A 15,396-nucleotide genomic window follows, 5' to 3' on the forward strand; every position below is an offset into this window, starting at 1 on the left:
GATTCCCGACATGAACATGTTGTCTAAAGAACACACAAAGCATTCTACAACAGAATCAGCTTTAAACACCAGCTAGAACCAAAGCTAGATTACAGCGGTGCCAATTAAGTGGTTTCTTTCCTCTTCTCCTTCCTTAGCTCCTGTCCTGGAGGGGTTAGAAGCCATAGCTGAGAGGGTGGGGTATTCAAGTCTGAGACCCTTTCTCCCTTCACTTTTTTTTTTAATTGAAGTATAGTTGATTTACAGTGTTGTGCCAGTTTCAGGTATACAGCAAAGTGATTCAGTTATACATACAGTTGTATATATACAGTATATATATGTAATATATATTATATATATATTCTTTTTAAGGTTCTTTTCCATTACAGGTTATTACAAGATATTAAATACAGTCCCCAGTGCTATACAGTAAGTCCTTGTTGTTTATCTATTTTATGTATAGTAGTGTGTATCTCTCTTCCCTTTCAAATGAGCTTAAGTCCTAGCTCTTGACTATCCACAACACACCCAGAGCTGTTGTTGCACAAACTTGTAAGAAAAACTTTCTAGGAAAAAAAATAAATCCATTAGAATAATGCAAGAAGAAAACACTTAAAATAAACAAGTAAAAACTACTGACGTGAATGCAACTTCTGATTTTATTGTTCTACTTTGCCTCACCAAAGTGTAAGAAAGATTTTCTGCGTGGTGAGGAACATTGAAGATAGTGCTAGGAAGGGTTTGGGTGAGAAGAATCATGATGGGAAAATTCTAAATGTGAATATTTTAGTAATAAGGAGTGAAAAAAATTACTTAGAAGACTAAGTATGGGATTATGGCCATTGAAGAAAGAAAACAAATTCTACTCAGGGGAACGAGAAGGACCCTGGAGACAAATGAGGGAGTGGGTAAGCTAGGTAAACTTATTTCATGGTTAATTTTTTTTTATTTTATTTACTTAATTTATTTATTTTTGACTGCGTTGGGTCTTTTTTGCTGTGCACGGACTTTTCTCTAGTTGCAGCGAGCGGGGGCTACTCTTCGTTGTGGTGTGCAGGCTTCTCATTGCAGTGGCTTTCTTGTTGTGGAGCACGGGCTCTAGGCACGCGGGCTCAGTAGTTGTGGCTCGTGGGCTCTAGAGCGCAGGCTCAGTAGTTGAGGCGCACGGGCTTAGTTGCTCCACGGCATGTGGGATCTTCCTGGACCAGGGCTTGAAACTGGATTGGCAGGAGGATTCTTAACCACTGTGCCACCAGGGAAGCCCTCATGGTTAATTTTTAATTATTTGGATTCAAAATTTGACTTTTAAAAGGAGGAATAATATGCAATGTGTTAAAAATGAGGGGAAAAAAAGCTTTAAAGTTCACGGTGCAGGAGATTGAAATAGAGTTTCCTATACATTTTTAGTAATTTTTAGAATAAAAAACTGGGCATCTATAATGTGACCTCAGATAATGTTTGATTATAATGAATAAACAAATCCCACCCAATATAAAAAATTTAGTTTATAATTAAAATTTAGCCATAATTTCAATGGTCTTCTTTGCTATATGTTTGCTTGAACTCCTCAGAAGGAATAATACTAAGCAGTTGAATATTATCTCTTGATTTTCCTGAATATGAATTGTTTCGTTCAAGACCTATTTGCACCTCCCTCAGTTCACTGGATTATTCTGAATTTTATAGAGCACACATCAATTACCTGTAATGTGGGTTGGCAAACTTCTTCTATAAGGGCCAGATAGTATGTGCTTTAGGCTTTGTGGGTCATTGGGTCTCTGTTGCAACTATTGAATTCTGCTTTGTACCCCAAAAGCAGCCACAGACACTATGTAAATGAATGAGCATTGCTGGGTACCATTTATACTTTATTTAAGCACACTAAATATACATTTCATGTAATTTTCATGTGACATGAAATAGTTTCTTCTTTTGATATTTTTTCAACCATTTAAAAAAGTAAAAGCCGTTCTTAGTTTGCTGGTTGTACAAAAACAGGTAGCAGGCTGGATTTGGCCCATGTGCTGTAGTTTGCAGAGCTCCGACTTGGAAACAAAAAGGAAAAAAAAATGAGTGAGTTTTTGCGATGAAACTGCTTTAAAAATTATTTTTTTGTCCCTGAAGGTTCAAGAGGGAGAATTTTTTTACATGGCTATGATAGTAATAATAACAGCTAATACTTCTATAGCAGTTTCTATGTGCCTGATACTTTTTGAAGTACTTACCTCTATTTACTCACTTCATATTTAACTCATTACCTTATTATGAGAACTATTAAATAATTTGCCCCCATTCTCAGTGTTAGTGAAAATCGTAAGGTCAAGATGCAAACCCAAATGGTCTCATTCCAGCATGGGTGCACTTAACTACAAGGCTAGTTTCTCACTTATGAGAGTCACATGCCCAGTGAAGCCTGCCACGTTGTTTTCGTGCTTGAGTGTTCTTCACCAGGTCTAGACAATTTAGCAGGGTGGTCTCATTTAGAACCTCTCTTCGAGGTGGTCTCTGAAGTCAGAGGGATGGAAAAATGCTGAGCAGTCTTTTATTTCAAGTCAATACATATTTTTTAAAAAATATTGAATAACATAATTTTAACAGGCAAACTGATCATCACAGGAAGGCTTCCAAAAAAATTGTTTAATGAGAGTGAAGAAAGAAAGCTTTATTGATTGATTAGTTGATTGATATTAAAGATAGGACAGGCTTCAAGGTTTTTATGTGTATTATTTGAATTAACAATAAAAAATGCTGTTGAAGTGGGTCCACTGGGGACTTGGTGGGTCTGACTGTCCTTGGGGACAATCTAATTTGCAAGTCACTAAGTAATCAAAACAGGGACTCTAGACCATAAGGAGAAATTGGTCATCAAAGACCCCAAGTCTGTGAAAATCTTCTCAAATATGTGGCCGATTGTAATCAGTCTCTGAAACAAGTTACATCTTATGTATATGTGTGGGTGTTTGTTGGGGGAGGACCATACTTCATTTGTGAGGGGAGAACAAGATGTACCCTACAAAAGGCTGTGTTCTGCTGAATTCTAGCTGTACCACTTTTGCATTTATTAACATTTGGGAAATTCCTTTCCCTCTCTAGCATCCAATTACTTCTCTGAAAAAAAAATAAGGATGATAATATTACTAAATTAACAGGTTTTTTGGAAAGAGTAAATGCACTAATGTATGTGCATTGCAAACTATAAAAGAACCATACATATATTCATCTTTTTTAATAAAGGCAATGGAAAAAGACAAATTCAAGCTGTACATTTTGGTTTAAATGTAAAGGAACTCTATTGCTGCCTGCATCAGCAAATTAAGATAAGACATTTGCTTTTTTTTTTTTGTTTCAACAAGAGCTATTCTATTGCAGGCAGTTTCTGAGATATGTGAAAATACAGAGTTGGTGTCACTTTATAAATATCTTAGGGGATAGATTTTTGAAAATATTTGTTTTACATTCCTTTTAATGAGAAACATTTTCCCAGTTTTGGTCTGAACGTTTTATGTTTTAAAAGAAACTCAACTAAAGTTTCTAACTCTAACTAAACAACTCTAACTAAATACAACTCTAAATAAAGTTAGAAATGTGTGTGGTGGCCTCTTAAGGAAGGAGGCATGCTATTTGATAAAAATCTCAACACTTTTGGTTGTTCGTAGCTAGGGTTAGCATTCAAGAATAAGTTGATGTTTCATCCTTCTGTTTTGTGTCATTTAAAACTGCCAATGTTATTCTTTCCAAGGTTAACCTTTATTGTTTTTAGCTCACTCTGCTATCATCCAAAATTAAATTACTGGCTTTCTTCAAAATTATCTTATCTTTAATCAGATAAAATTTACCTTCTTTGTGGTTTCAAGATGAATAGGATGTACGATGGGAATCGGGCTTTGTGTTGATTGGAAGCGTAGCTCTTTGGTGGTAAGGATCTTGCTGGGTGATTTCTGTTAAATGTAAACACATGCAGAACAGAAAGAGAAACATGTTACACATCCGTATGTCTTAGCTAAGACTACCATAACAAAATACCAGAGGCTGGATGGTTTAAACAACAGACAGATTTCTCATATTCCTGGAGGCTGTGAAATCTAAGATCAAGGTGCCAGCCAATTTGGTTCCTGGTTAGGGCTCTCCTGATGGCTTGTAGATAGGTGCCTTCTCATTGTGTCTTCATGTGGGGGAAGGAGGGAGAGAGGGGGGGAGATAGAGTGGGGGAGAGAGGAGGGAGAGAGAGAAGGGAGAATGGGGGAGAGGGGGAGAGAATGAGAGAGAGGGAGAGGGAGAGGGGGGAGAGAGGGAAAGAGGGAGGGAGAGAGAGAGAGGGAGGAGAGAGAATGAGAGGGGTAGGGAGGAGAGAGAATGAGAGGGGTAGGGAGGGAGAGAGGGAAAGAGAATGAGAGGGAGAGAGAAGGAGGGAGATGGAGAGAGAGACACTAATCCCATCATGGGTCCTCCACCGTCATGATCTAATTACTTCCAAAGTCCCAACCTCTTAATACCATCACATTGGGGGTTAGGCCTTCAACATATGAATTTTAGGGAGAGCATGAATCAGTCCATAGCACTGTAGAGACCGCTTCTCTGCAGCAAATCCTCAAATGGGGTTGTTCTTGCGTGCTTTGGAGACAAAACATAATTGATTATTCCAAAGCTAGCCAAACAGCCACTACAAATTGAACTGTTGTGGAGGAACTAAATAGAAATTCATCCATGACTTTTGAAAACAAGCAAAGTGGTCATAGGACTCCCCCTGGTACAAGGATGATTCGGGGAAGGAATTGCTTGTGAATGCTTGTAAAATCTCATTTCGATACATTTGAGAGAAATGGAAGTAGCTCTGTTACATTCCAATTATATTTAAGTGGAATGTATTAGAGCACAGTGGTGGTGTTATTTACTTGATTTTGTTTATCTAAATAAAACAGGCATTCTGTTTCTATGTCCTCATTTTGCTATTTCTTCCTTTTTTTCAATAACACGTCTTTTTCATCTCCTTTCCTCTGTACCATATTGAGGTACCTGCCTTGGAGATTCTATCCCTGACCCCTAGTTCTGGCAATTTCCTCACTCTCATTCCTTTTCAACCTTCTCTACTCCTCTGGGTCTCTAATATAACAATACTGTAACAGTAGAAAGCACTAATTCTGAACCATAACAGTGTTTTCATTAAACAGATCAACTGCTAGGTGGACAGGGACTTGTGAACACATCTGTTCTACAGGATTTTTCATTTAATATAATTTTCTGAAACCACATCAGCAAAGTACTACTATGATAAACTGTCCCTGAAGACATGGATGTAGTTTTGCTAATCACAACTCTAAATCAAAATGCTATATAATCCTGGGATTCTGCTTATATTTATTTGCTGCCTTCCGTATATGAAGGTAAACTCGGAGCTGGTGTTATCTAGTTGTGGATTTCATGTTTTTCCTTGCCCAGTCCTGGAGCTGGGCCTTTGTGGAGTTGCCTGGATCCCTTGGATCATTTGGCACACAGTGGTAAGGCTGTTGGCCTTGGTTAGGAGGAACATTTGTGGAAGAACATGCTTCTTTATGTCAAATTAACTATTAACTGCTTCTTCAAAAATTGTACCCACTTTAACCTCATTTGATAAAGTTATGATGGAGTTTATAAGATCCAATAGCATGAATAATATTGCTCTACTAGTTTGCCATTGGTTGGCTTGATGGAAGAGGTTAACATTATTCCTTGAATAATACTCCTTATTTCTTTTCCAAAGTCTTATAAAGTGCATCTGAGACCAAAGACACAGTACAACTGTCTCTCTGACCCTGAATTTCAGATCAGTGAGACCCAAAAGGGATTGTGAGTATAGCAGCCCATACTGTGGACTATAATGCAGCTACCAAGGAGTGAGTTAGAGCTATGTGTCTTAATCTGTAGAGCTGTTAATGATGTATTAAGTGGATAAAAGCAAGTTATAATAATTATGATTATAGCCAGTCTTTATTGATAAGTTACTCTTGTTCAGTCATTGTGCTAAACACTTTAATTACATCATCCCACTAAATTCTTCCAACAATATGGGTAAACATTATTATTAATCCAACCTTTATATAAATGACATGAGGCATGGAGAAATTAGGTGAAGTTGCCTAAAATCACACAGATGGTAAGGTCTCCAGAGTTCACCTGCATTATCACCTCATACATATGCATGAAAACAATGATATGATACTAAAGATTTTATAAAAAGCAATGGTCTCACCTCTACCCCTTTCTAATCAGCAGTTCTACTCCCCAAAGAAAAGCCCTTGTAATCATTTTTGTTTTACTTCTGTGTAACTTCACAACTCCAGATAATTATTTGATATAAAAAAAATTAGGTGCCACTTATTGATTTATTTATTTCATGATGATAAAGGATTAGCTCACTCATACCACGTGATTCCCCCCTTCCCTTCCTCTCATTAGTCTTTTTATGTTATTATCATTCTACTTCTGTTGGTCATCGTTGCAACTTTATTTTCTTTTTTTAATGCTAAAGTTAATCTTTTTTTTTTTTTTTTTGGCTGCATTGTGCCTTTGTTGCCCCATGCGGGCTTTGTCTAGCTGCAGCGAGCAGGGGCTACTCTTCGTTGCGGTGCACTCATTGCATTGGCTTCTATTGTTGTGGAGCACAGGCTCTATGCACGTGGGCTTCAGTAGTTGTGGCGCATGGGCTCAGTAGTTGTGGCACATGGGCTTAGTTCCTCTGCAGTATGTGGGATCTTCCCAGACCAGGGCTTGAACCTGTGTCCCCTGCAGACAGACTCTATTGGCAGGCAGATTCTTAACCACTGCGCCACCAGGGAAGTCCCGTTGCAACTTTAAATAACAGTGTAGTGCTTTGTTTTTTGCATTTCCTAAATTTTATCACAACTCCCTCCCTCTATATTCTCTATGTTAACACCCCTGACTTTCCCCTTCTTGTTCCCTCCTCTCCTCTCTCACCATTGCCAGGATCTTTAACATTCATGTGGTTCTGCAAATATCATCAAGAGTTCTGCGGTTGTCTTGCAGTTGATGTGGAAAGTTGAAAACCGCTAGCTGGAGTTTACATAGCTGTGAGGGTGGGTTATTCTTGGACCATGTAGGAACTAGACTGAATTTCCTTCTCTTCAGGCCCAGTATCTCCAGCCTTGAGTGGAGGTAGGTGGGTGACCAAGGTACAGGGCCCAATGAATGCTGTTGTTCTGAGTAAAGACCATTCGTGAATCCCCTATTTTCAGCCCATTTCTCACCCTTGTTCCCTCTGAGCCCTGATCTGCAGTCTCCTGTATTCCAAAGAGCTGATCTTCTCCAATTTTCTATGCAGTCCTTCACGGACTTAGTGCTATTAAAAACTCTGCTGAAATCTGTAAATATTTTATCTGCTTCTACTAATATTTTATTTGTTCACATTTTAATTACTTGAATGAATAAAAAAGTGTGGTTAAGACAACCTAGATCATAGCCTCTCAGAGGGAAGTCCGGATGTCTTTTTTCCCTATGATTTATGAGCCTAGCACGGCCTCTTTTAACACTTTGGAGAGTAAGCTCCTCGGGATCCTTTGGATCTTTGAAGAAGCCTCCTAGGAGAGTTGACAACCACACTTCTAAGATTGCTGATCTTGGCAACCATTAAATTAAAAGCTAGAGTATTCCCTTAAGATAGCGACGCGTCTCTTCAGAGCACTGCCAGGTGAAGGGAATCTGGCTCTGTATAGGAAGTCTGTGAAGTGAGAGCTTGGGAGTCACTAAGCATCAGTTCTGACCTTGGACCAGACTCCATTTAACCCATGTCATGCACTGGGGAGTGGGAGGATGTCACACCAGGAAGAGACTCCTCGGGTCTTTTACCAGTTTAACTCTCAAAAATAGACAGGGTGTCTGAAACATTTCTCCAGGGCTCTGGGGAAGGAGGCTTGAGAGCTCAGCTGTCCTAAAGTGGACGGTTGTAGTCATGGGAAGGGATTTAATCTGGCCAGGGAGATGTTTCTGTCCCTGTTCCTCTACTCCTACTTGCAAATAATGTTCTATAATGATTCAGGGATGTTCTCATAATTTTCCTGATATCAGCTAGCCTTGAATAAATCTGATTGAATGAATTTACTTTCTATTTAGAAAGATTTTCCAAAAGTTGCCTAATATATAGGAACTCTTTCTTCCCTGCAGGGGAGAAACTGACAATGATTCTCTCCAAACAAACCTTTAGGATATAATGGTGGTTTACCTACTAGTTTATTTATCTAGACAACATATAGAAACCTGTCACAAACAAACAAAACCAAACAAAGAAACACACAAACAACAGAGAGACTTGAAAACAGCACATGTGACATGCTGTGACCATGCAGAGCTCTGGTCTCCTGTGAGGAGTCTCAGCCCTGGGAGCAGCAGGGGCGGAACTCTTGCTGAGCTCATGGAGGAGGGCCAGCTGCCACCTTGGGGAGCTGGGAACCCTCCAGAAAGACAAATATGCCAGGGCCGGGTCCTCATTAGAAACCTCAGCTAAGGAGAGTTTATTACACCTCACAATCTGACCCTGTGCTCAGTTATTGCTTGAAATACACACCTGGAACATCCTTCCATCCATGGAACTTTCCAGAAGCAGCATTCATGCACCAACATATCTTCTCGTTTTCCCTCCCCATTTTCTCTCTTCTTAGGTCGCAGTCCTTCAGGGGTGTTTTGGGACATACTCTCCAGTCACTAAAAATCTAGTGACAGGAGGAAGGGAAAAAAAGCAAAAATCTCTTATCTTTTAATCTTAGGTTTTAACATCATCTAATTAAAAGACCCCTGGCTTTTAAAAACCATTTCTCCCATGTTCAAGGTCTAAGGTCCTTTTCTTAGGCTCCTAGAAAAGGAACTATGATAGAGCCTCAGAGTAGGTAGCTGCCCTAATCTCAGTGAACACTCAAAGGAGAGCTTATGAGCTTTAACTCAAATTCAGTCCTCCTGATTCCACTTCTTAATAAGACCAGCCTGGCATGTCCCAAAGCAATAATATTCTGACCTGGCTGCATATCAAAATGACTTGTGGTATTAAAAAAAAAAAAAAAAAACAGAATATAACCAAGACCCAGACCTACTGTATCAGAATCTCCAGCCTATGGGGCCCAGGAATCTGCATACTCTCAAACTCCCCAAATGATTCTGAAGTAGTTTTCCTAGGGAGCTGTGTGCAGGTCACTGTCTTAATATATATAAATCCCTGTAGCAATCTGCTTATAAGCCTTCCAAAACCTGGATACAGTTTGATGAGTTTTTGAATTTTATTTACTCTAAGCATGAGGACTGGCTTCATAACTTGCAGCACCTAGTAGAAAATGAACATATGGGGCTCCTTGTTTAAAAAATTATTATGACTTTCAAGATGGAGACAGCAGAGCACTAAACAAGTACAGGGCCTGGTGCTACTATGCAGGTGGTAAGCCTATGAACCCAGCTTTTCTCAGCATCTATCAGCTGGTGGTGATTATAGGGGACAGGAAGGCTGGGATTAACAAGATTTGATCAGTAGGGAATTTGGAAGGTAAAGATGATTTATCCATGGGTCCTTTCTCAGAAAATAGCTCCCTGCGTGAGACAGGAAAGTGGTTGGCCAAATCAGGCTGCCATGTAGAGCTGGGTAGGTCTGCTCTGCATAGGTTGAGAGAGCTTTATTTAGTCTGTGTGATGTCACCCCCTTGTGTACGCAGTGCACGACCTGCACAACTACATGCAGTGAACCTGAGTAAAGATAAATGCCAATCAGAAACTTGTGGAACATGGCTGGGAAAAAATGCATGCACATCTCTGGTCAAGGTCTAGATTTATTGATTATTTAAACGAGTCCTTATTTATTTTTCACTGTACTAGATAATTAACTTAAGACTTCATTGAAAATGATTACTTCCCCTTTGAACTTGCTATTTTAAAATCTGACTAGATGTCTAACAGAAGCCTGGAAATTATGGGAATAGAGACATTAAGATGGAGACAAGATCTCCAATGTCTTTAGGAAATTTTTGGAACCTAAGGAAGAGTCAGCCTAATGCTCAAGGTGTTTTGGAAAACGTTTCTCTGTGAATAATAACAACTAACCTTCACAGGATACTTTCAGAATGTTTTTCTCAGACACCAGTTTATTTAATTTTATCTGTATACCACGTTGTCATTATTTCCTTTTGGTAGATGAACAAATCGAGGCTCAAAGAGGTCAGAGTTTTTGTTTTTTTAATTTTATTGAAGTATAGTTGATTTACAATATTGTGTAATTTCTGCTGTACAGCAAAGTGACTCTGTTATACACATATTTTTTTTCATATCCTTTTCCAATATGGTTTATCACAGGATATTGAATATAGTTCCCTGTGCTATACAGTAGGACCTTGTTGTTTATCCATCCTTTGTATAATAGTTTGCATCTGCTAATCCTAAACTCCCAGTACTTCCCTCTTCTACCCCTTCTCCCCCTTGGCAACCACAAGACTATTCTCTGTGAGTCTGTTTCTGTTTCATATATATGTTCATTTGTGTCACAGTTTAGATTTCACATATAGGGGATACCACATGGTATTTGTCTTTCTCTTTCTGACTTCCTTTGCTTAGTATGAGAATCTCTAGGTCCATCCATGTTGCTGAAAATGTCATTATTTCATTCATCTTAATGGCTGAGTAATATTCCATTGTATATACCATATCTTTTTTATCCAGTCATCTGTTGATGGACATTTAGGTTATTTCCATGTCTTGGCTATTGTAAGTAGTGCTGCTGTGAACATAGGGGTGGGTGTATCTTTTCAAATTATAGTTTTGTCTGGGTATATGCCCAGTAGTAAAGAGGTCAGAGTTTAAGCAGAGTTGGGATAGGACCTGAGACCCTCTGATACCAGATCCCACATTTCTTCTCTTCAGAGATTCTAGGTTTCTCCTCAGCAGGGGCAGTTATCCAGTTCACCTTAAAATATCAGATGAATCATAAGGAAATAGGACAGAACCTCAGGAGAAAATTTCTTGCCATAAAAAGAGTTTATTTAGATCCTATCCAGAATGGTAGATCTCAATTTTTGCCAACTAATTTATCCTTATTTATGAGCTTCCTGGCATAATTCTCTCAGACTATATACAATTGTATCAGGGTCTTAGTCCATGTAGGCTGCTATAACAAAATACCATAGACCATGTGACTTAAACAGTAGACACTTATTTCTAACAGTTCTGAAGGCTAGAAGTCCAAGATCAAGGTGCTGGCAGTTGTGGTGTCTAGTGAGAGCTATTTTCCTGGTCTGCAGATGACCATTTTCTCATTGTGTGCTCACATGGCCTTTGCTCAGCGTATGTGTTCGAAGAGAGAGATTTCTCTGTCCTCTTCTGCTTATAAGGGCATTAATCCCATCATGAAGGCCCCACCCTCATGACCTCATCTAAACCTAATTACCTCCCAATGACCCCACTTTCAAATACATCATATCAAGAGCTAGGGCTTCAACATATGAATTTTGGGGGGATACAAAACATTCAGCCCATAACACTCAATTCATTCCTCTAATTCCAAATTTGCCTTATCTGCATCATTTTTGCTTACATTTACCAAGTCTAACTCTATACCAGATGTTTTTCTTAAGTACTTCATACACACAAGTCATTTACTCTCCATGAGGATGCTATGAAGCACTTACCATTATTATCCCTTTTGTATGGATGAGAGCACTGAGGCAAACAGATTAAGTGACTTGCCCAAAGTCATACAGCTTGTAAAGGGTTGAACCAAGATTGATACAGAGGCAGCTAAGTTTTAAAAACATATATATTAAGGAAAGGAATCTAAAAAAGAGTGGATCTATGTATATGTATAACTGATTCACTTTGCTGTACACCTGAAACTAACACAACATTGTAAAGCAACTATACTCCAATAAAATGTTTTTTAATTTAAAAAATAAGAAAAAAATAAAAGCATATATATTAATACTATTTCTGGAATCATAGCTGATGAAGACAGTCTTTCAGCAGTTCAGATTTTAATTTTAAAGGACAGAAAGTGGTGATTTTCAACATCGGCTGCTCAGAATTATCTTGGTAGTTAAAAAAAATGCCTATGCTTGGGTCTTACCTCAGATTAAATCAGAATCTCTGGTGTCTTAACCCTCATTTTTTAAAGTATGAAATTTAAATAATTAGAATAGTTATTGGATTAATTGGATGTCTGCACACCTGACATTTCATGTCACACCTCATCCCCTTTAATTGTACTTGACCTGGTCATACAGTCATACGTGAGAAGAATATAAAAATCATCTGGAGGTACGTGCACTTCATTTCCTGGATCCTTCTAAGCTAGTGCATCTCTAACCTGAATATATATACATATATATACAGATCACCTGGGTATTTCATTAAAATTCAGATTCTGATTAAGGAGATGTGGGATGGGACCTGGAATTCTACATTTCCTAGATGATTCTAATACTGTTGGAATCCACAGCAAACTTCTAACCAATTTTTGCTTTTCTACTCCTAGTTCTTGATTTCTGTGTTTCATCAATTCTCCTTTTTCCCCCTTAGTTCGAATCCACACATTAACTTCCATTCTCCATCTCTTCAGTTTTTTGTTGAATATGTTTAGATTTGCTATCCACACAATATTTTCATAGCACATACATTATAGTATAATCCTCTGTTTCTAGCACCTCACCAGGCATATTAGTTACCTCACCATATGGGCATCTTAAACACTGTTTAACTCCCAGCCAAGCGTGCTTTCAATCAAACCTCTCTAGTATGGGAGAAGGATGGCCCAGCCACAGCAAATGAACATACAGATATACTTCTTCAGGCTGGTGATAAGATTTTTGTATCTTAATCTTCATCAATGTTATCGACCCTGGCTGCACATTTGAAAATCAACTGAGGAGCTTTTAAAAGTGACTGATGCCCAAGAACCACCACTAGAGATTCTGAAACAACTGATCTGAGGTGGGGGCCTGGGTATTGGTTATTTTTAACAAGCTGTCCAGGCAATTCTACTGTACACTTAGGGTTGATAATCAGTGATCTATGCAGAGGCTTAAGAAATTACTGAATGTTTTGGCTTATTGACAATGTATCAGTCAACTATTGCTGTGTAACAGACAACCACAAAAATCCCTCAATAATAAGCCTTGTCTATTCATGCATCTCTGAGGGAGACTGGGCAGCCCTGATGATTCCAACGTGATTGGCTGGGCATGGCTTCAGACCATGGATTTGGCTTATCTTGGGTTAATGTGACTCTCATTCTTATGGGACCAGCAGGCTACCTGGGGCATGTTCTTTTCATGGCAATGATAGAAGGAAAGTGAGTGGAAACATGGGATGTCTGTTAAGGCCTAGGCTTGGTACATCACACTTTCACTTCTTCCCATGTTCCACAAGCCAAGTAAGTCACAGGGTCAAGCCCAACATCAACAGGTCTACAATTTAATGGTACTTTTAGGCTGCTTTCCTTGGCCATGGCTCTCACTGGGAATATTTTGAACAGAGGTATAACTGAGAATTAAAAGACTCCAGGAAGGTAATTATTATTTCCTCCATCTAGTGACCCTTGTAATTTAAAAATAATCTCCCACATCACCATCTTTCTACAGCCATGTGTTCACCCTCCTTTTTTAAAGGAACATTTATGTTAATTCTCTGTTAGTGTTGTGCAAAGCCATTGTGAATCCTGAAGCAAAAGGAAAAAACAGTAACACTAATCCTGTTTTTATTTAACTTATGATATTTCATTTATCATTAACTTTTTATATTAATTTTCATTTTTTAAAGTATTGCATTAAAATGTTATTTATTTTGATTCTGGAGTTTTGAGCTCCCTCTTAGTTCTGGTCCTGCTGTTCCTAAATATATGTCTAGATGAATTGTGACCTCCAGGGATCTGGCCTTGATCCCTCCTCCAAAGGATGTCACTGGGTATACCCAAGAGCTTTCTTTCTATCCCAGGTCTTTCCGTAAACTGCTTTTTTAGAACAAAACTCTGAGGTCTTTTCATTTGCCGAGTCAATATGCCTATGTCAATATGCCTCTATATCTGTGTTGAAATTAGACAGAATACCCTCCCTCATTCACTGCCAGGCTGACCTGCAGAAGTTCTGGTGTGAGCCTGCCCCTGTCCCCCCGCAGTGTTTGAACTCCAGGATCTAGAGAACTCTAGAGAACTCAGCAGTCAGTTGAAAGGCTTCTTCATATGTTCCCTCCACAGGGCACTGGGGCGTGTGGTAGGTACAAATTAACCACAGTAGCAACCTGGATATCTAATTATTCCCTGAGGCAAATATGTAAATCAAGCGTGCTGATAACCGTGTTATATACTTCAACACTTTACTATTAATTTTAGGAAATATACATGGAGAAAAAGGCATCATTTTAGTAACCCTTAGAAAGGTGACTCTAGGATAAATAAAGCCATGTGGTATAATGACACATCGTGGATTTTGGAGTCAGAAAGTCAAGAGTTTGTATCTTGAATCAATCAGATAGCAGATGTGTGACTCTGGGAAAATTTCTTAACCTCTCTGAATCTCAATTTAGTAAGGATAACGGTCTTTCTCTTTGAGGTAGAGGGATATATATATAGCTCATGGCATATAACAGAGCTTAAGAAATGACAGGTAAGAGGTACCTGAGTTTCTGACCTAGAAAAAATGTCGTTGATTTAAGCATCAGAGCTTTTAAAAAGTGTTACCCTTGGGCTTCCCTGGTGGCGCAGTTGTTGAGAGTCCGCCTGCCGACGCAGGGGACGCGGGTTTGTGCCCCGGTCCGGGAAGATCCCACATGCTGCGGAGCGGCTGGGCCCGTGAGCCATGGCCGCTGAGCCTGCGCGTCCGGAGCCTGTGCTCCGCAACGGGAGAGGCCACAACAGTGAGAGGCCCGCGTACCGCAAAAAAAAAAAAAAAAAAAAAAAAAAAAAAAAAAAAAAAAAAAAAAAGTATAACCCTTTATATAGAAATTCTTAAAAATTTACTGCACATTCACTTTCCTTCTTACCTAGAATAGACTGAGTTGACTTTATCTCAATGCACCAAGGCCAGTAATAAGTGCAGCTGTTCCTGGGCTCTGATGAAAGAAATGCAGAAGTGCCTCAGGACCTACTGATTCATGAAGGCCAGTTTGTCCTTGGGTACATCATTAAAGGTGTCAGTGTGCTTATCTCCTTTTTTTTACGCTCTTTGGTTTTTTTCCATTGCTGTCACAAGTTTGCTGTCACTTGTCCTTGCTACCCTGCTTGCCTCTTTTTATTTGTGAGTTCTGACTTGTGGTAGGCTTATAAACCAGATGGCTAGCTTAATAAACATTGTGGGCACATAAAAAGTATTTCTAGTCTATGAGTAAGCACCAAGGGAATCCCATGTGTGTAGTGAATGCACTTTGTGGCATCTATTTTACAATGAGTTTGCTTCTTGGCTAAGTCCTCAA

General features: G+C 39.0%; 1 long non-coding RNA gene across 2 annotated transcripts; it reads right to left on the reverse strand.

Annotated features, from left to right (window-relative positions):
• Nucleotides 1–1,830: 1,830 nt before the first annotated feature.
• LOC137224577 (uncharacterized) lies at nucleotides 1,831–14,902 on the reverse strand. 2 transcript variants are annotated; one of them, XR_010943384.1, is made up of 4 exons: nucleotides 14,666–14,902; nucleotides 8,534–8,678; nucleotides 3,816–3,917; nucleotides 1,831–2,024 (listed from the first exon to the last, which is right to left on the reverse strand). It is a non-coding gene; the product is annotated as an uncharacterized lncRNA (long non-coding RNA). The 2 variants fall into 2 exon arrangements; XR_010943383.1 differs by lacking the exon at nucleotides 14,666–14,902 and having other exon boundaries at nucleotides 8,534–14,242.
• Between the last annotated feature and the right edge of the window lie 494 nt (nucleotides 14,903–15,396).

This window comes from Pseudorca crassidens, chromosome 5, assembly GCF_039906515.1.
Source record: "Pseudorca crassidens isolate mPseCra1 chromosome 5, mPseCra1.hap1, whole genome shotgun sequence".
Taxonomy (NCBI): Eukaryota; Metazoa; Chordata; class Mammalia; order Artiodactyla; family Delphinidae; genus Pseudorca; species Pseudorca crassidens.